Genomic DNA, 5,374 nt, shown 5'->3' on the forward strand with positions numbered 1-5,374 from the left:
ATTTTCTTCGCGCTTTCCTCTGCATCTACCTTTCCGTCCCTTTTCTCCTTCACATTTAGCAACTCCCTAAAATACTCTGCCCATCTTCCTCTTACTAACTTATTTACCATTATTATCTCTCCATCTGCACCTTTTATATTTTCTTCTCTACATGATTCGCCTCCTCTTCCTCTTTTAATTTCCTTTCAATTTCTTTTTATTGCTTTTAAAATTTTCTGTCATACTGTTACCCCATTTCGCATCTGCTCTCCTCTTTGCCTCCTTTTTCTTATGCCTTACTTTTCTTCTCTTTTCTTTGTACGTCTCCTATGATTTTCTGGTCCTATTTTGTAACCAATCTGTGAAAGTTTGCTTCTCCTCTTCTACAACCATCTTTGCTTTCTCATCCCACCATTCACTACCCTTTCTTCTATTTCCTCCCCGCCCTCCTTGTTCCACGCAGCATCTTTGCACACTTTATGACTCCCTCCTTGAACCATCCTCCCCATTCCTCCTCCACTCCTAGTTCTACTCTATCCTTCACTCCCTCCCACTCCTCTCTCAGCTTCTTCTTGTACTCCTTTTTTTCCTTTTTCTTTCTCATTTAAGCAGTTCACTTTAAGCACCTCCCTACCTTCTGTCCTTTTCCTCTTTCTCCATCTATCCTCCATTTTTAACTTACCTTCCACCAAAAAATGATCTGATATTCCCTTACTCTCTCCCCTTAGCACATGTGCATTCTTAACTGTTCCTACTATACATCTGGTTACCACTATATAGTCCGTTAGCGCTCTATCTACCACCCTTCCATCCACCACCCTCTTCCATGTGTACTTATGCTTGACTTTCTTTCTAAACATTGTATTTGCTATCATCAACTCTCTTTCTAGACACATCTCCACCATCAACTCTCCGCTATGATTTTTTTCCTGGAACTGCACACTTTCCAAATACTCCATCAATTGGACCATTTCCTACCCTAGCATTAAGGTCTCCCAGTACCACTGCATTGACATTTCTTCCTAATCCCTCTATGCATTCATTTAAGTCTATCCAAAAAGTTTCCCTTTCTTTTACACTCTTTTTACTACCAGTCCCATATGCACCTACAAATACCCACATCTCCCTTCCAAGTTTCACCTTCATCTACATTAACCTTGAAGAAACCTCCTTCCACTCCACTACACGTTTACCTATCTCTTCACTTACTAGTATAGCCACCCCTTCTCTCCCTCACCCTCTTTTCACTCCTGAGATCCTCCCAACTACACTCCCAAAATCACATTCGTCCCTCCTTTTCAACTTAGTTTCACTCAATGCCAACACATTCATCTTTCTTCTCACAAAATATACTGCCTATCTCTTCCCTTTTACTCTCATCTGTACCCCATCCACACACATTAAAAGACCCAAACCTTAGGATATTGGTTGGAAAACTCCTCCTAGGCCTTCTTATGCCTTTGCTTTTTTTTTTTTTTTTTTTTTTTTTTTTTTTTTTTTTTTTTTTTTTTTTTTTTTTTTTTTTTTTTTTTTTAGGAATATCCCCTTTGGGGCTACTGGGAAAAGCATGCCTAGTCCTATCTCCGTCCCGTTTTTGTCGCCACGTACGACTTAAGTGGAAAGACTTGGTGGTAGTATTATTTTCCCCACCACAGGGTTAGGCGAAGAAAGGAAATGAATATACAGAGAAATTGTATAGGACAGTCACAAGATTTAACTCTGCCATGTGGATGTCTAACCAACCACATGCCGGTCCCAAGCCCGGATGAAAGAGGAGGGTTGTGCGACAGGCCTAGCAAGCCGGCATTTAAAACAAGAAAAGCTCACGATACGCAAACTCAGCCTCGGAATGGACGGACTTTTCGGCTACGACCTGGACACGAACTTGGACTGAATGGGAGGAGGAAAAGGTATAGGAAGATCAGGATTGCCACTCTAAATGTCTCAACCATCAAAGACAAAGAGGAAGAAATGGTTACAATGATGAAGGAAAGAAATCTTGATATCCTGGGTTGCTGCGAGACGAGGATAAAAAATTAAGGAAGAAAGGTTTTACACGAGAACTATCATTTAATATGGAAGGGAAGAGAGGATTCGATGTACGGTGTGGCCTTTATACTGACCCCAGAAATGTCAGATAGGATAGTAGGGGTTTCTTATGAGAGCGAAAGAATGATAGATGTTATCATCAAATTAAAGGAAACAGAACTTAGGCTGATACAGGTGTACGCTCCACAACAGGGACGTCCAAATCAGGAGAAGGATGAATTTTACGAAAGACTCCAATATCTATATGATATGGATGCAGATACGAGAAATACAGTAATAATAATGGGAGATATGAATGGACATGTTGGCAGAAACAGAGAAGGAATGAGGGGAGTCCTGGGTGAGTTTGGTATTGGAGATAGAAACTTAGATGGGGAAAGAATTTTAGATTTCTGTGTGATAAATGACTTATCAATTATGAATACATTTTACAAACACCAGGAATCCCACAAGTGGACATGGTATCAGTGGAATAGCGGAAGAGGAGAATATACGAATAAGTCGATGATTGATCTAATCGTAACCAACAACAAGAACATATTTTTAGATGTAAAGGCCATTCCCTCAGTATCAATGGATTCTGATCACAGAATGGTGATCGGAAAGGTCAAATTAAAGACACCAAAGAGGAACAGAGGAAGAAAGGGGAAAAGATATTGCCTTGAAAATCTAAAAAATGAAGAATGCTTGAGAGAATTGAAAAACAAGGTGGAGGAGAAATTGCCAAATGGTGTGTGTGAGGATGTGGAAACTGAGTGGGGAAAAATGAAGACGACGATAAAAGACATAGCTGAGGAAACAATCCAAGTAAAAGTACATGGTAATACCAAAAAGAAAACTACAATATGGTGGACAGAAGAAGTCAGACAAGCAGTTGGACTGAAGATGAGGTGTTTCCGAAAGTGGATGAAAACGAGACAAATAGAAGACAGACAACTATATGTAGATGCTAGAAATTCAGCAGAACAGATTAACAGAGAGGCTAAGAGAGAAGCATGGGAACGTGTTGGGGAGCAACTGGAGGAAGAATTCGGTGGAGTCAAAAAGCTCCTATATAGCATGGCCATAAATTATAGAAAAGGAGAGAATTCAATGACAGGAGCCTTGAAAAGTGCAGATGGGGAAGAGCTTCTTACTGAGCCGGAACATATTTGTCAAAGATGGATGCAATATTTTGAAGGGTTATTAAATGTGGAGGATTTTATAAGGGAGAATGATGAAAACCTAGTGCATGAGGAGGTGGTAAACAATGGAAATTATGGGGAAATGGATGAGATTACGAGAGAGGAAGTAATTAATGCAATTAAGAAAATTAAAAATGGAAAGGCAACGGGTGAAGATGGAATCCCAAGTGAAATATTTAAAGCACTGGATGATGTGGGAGTGACATGGCTAAGGAGAATTTTCAACATAGCGTGGGAGGAGGGGAGGATCCCAGATGACTGGAGGAGAGCTATAGTGTGCCCAATATATAAGAAGGGAGATAAAACAAGATGTGAAAACTATAGAGGTATATCTCTGCTTTCACACGCTGGAAAAATTTATGAAAGAGTGCTGGAACAGAGACTCAGAGGACTGGTAGAGGAAAAAATTGGGAAGTGGCAACATGGCTTTAGGCCTGGAAAAGGAACAGTAGATCTAATATTTGCAATGAAACTACTTCTGGAAAAAGACTGGGAATGGAATAAGGATAAATATGCTGTATTCATTGATATGGAGAAAGCTTTTGACAGGGTACCTAGGAAGAAACTGTGGGAAGCATTGGGACATGAAGAGTATGGAATACCTGGTAAACTAAAAGGGGCAATAAAAAGCATATTACATGAGACAATGAGTAAAGTTAGAGGAAGAGATATGGAGAGCGAATGGTTCGAAGTGAGAACAGGTGTGAGGCAGGGTGGTGTCATATCGCCGCTGCTCTTTATTATATATATGGACAGATGTATGAAAGAAATATGCGATGACGACAATGAAATCACATTTGCTTATGCAGATGATATAGCAGTTATCACTGACAATGAACAACAACTACAGAATGCAATGAACAGATGGGAAAATACGCTGAGAACAAGGGAAATGAAAATAAATGTATACAAAACTGAAGTTATGTATGTTGGTAGAAGAAATGTGGAAGTGGACGTGGAGGTGGGGAGTGAGAGATTAAAGCAGGTAACCAACTTTAAGTATCTTGGAGTTTGTTTTGAAAAAGAAAATAGACAGGACATAGAACTAAACAATAGAATATGTAAATACAATTCAAATATAAGCATGCTATATCCACTACTGAAAGACAAAAATATCCCCAGAAAATGTAAAACAACAATATACAACACCATATTAAGACCTATACTGACTTATGGATCAGAAGCTTGGACATTGACAAGCAGAACAAGATCAAAGATACAGGCTGCAGAGATGAGGGTGCTGAGAATGATTAAAGGAGTGACTAGGAGAGACAGGTTGAAGAATGATGATATAAGAAGAGAGCTGGGAGTTGTATCAATTTTGGAGATGGTGGAGAGAAGCAAGCTAAGATGGTATGGACATGTGCAAAGAATGAACGAGAACCAGTTACCGAGAAAATATCTGGAATATAGACCTCAAGGAAGAAGACCTGTGGGAAGACCAAGGAAGAGATGGGTTGAAGGAGTTGGGGAAGCACTGGCGGCAAGGGGAAGTAGCCTGACTGAAATTGAGAGAGAAGAGACCTTTGCGAACCGACAAGAATGGAGGAAAATCGTTCATCGGGACTCAGTGGCTGACAGGCACTAGCCTACCAGGCGTCTGGTGAGAAGTGAGATGAGAAGTCACAAGATTGGGAGGACAGCATAACGGAGGGACAGTCGCAGTATAATAAAGTATAACAATTTATCTATGAACAGATTTCCTCTACCACAAACAAAATGATATGTAGCCTTGGTCCGTAGGGGCGCCCCATATAGACCCTAAAGTATCAGCTGCATGCTACTTAGTAGCTTTTAACCCCACAATGACATATAGCTAATACCCCAGACGGGGTAAATAAAGAAGTTAATAGATATATAAAAAACAAGAAAATAGATAAATAATAAGAAAAGATGGATGAAATAAATAGATAGATAAAAAATAAAATAAGATAAAATAAACAAACAACAGACAAACGATCAAGCAAACTAATAAACAAACAAACAAACAAACACGTAAATAAATGAATAAATTAGTAGATAAATATATAAACAAACAAATAAATAGTTAAGTAGATAAGTGATAAAATCAGACACTCAATAAAAAATAGATGGCAAACTGATAGATAGATCGATAAAGAAATGAACAAATAAAATAAGAAAGTGATACATGAATAAATAAA

The sequence above is a fragment of the Oratosquilla oratoria genome, chromosome 8, assembly GCF_046742065.1.
Source record: "Oratosquilla oratoria isolate Oo_2021 chromosome 8, ASM4674206v1, whole genome shotgun sequence".
Classification (NCBI taxonomy): domain Eukaryota; kingdom Metazoa; phylum Arthropoda; class Malacostraca; order Stomatopoda; family Squillidae; genus Oratosquilla; species Oratosquilla oratoria.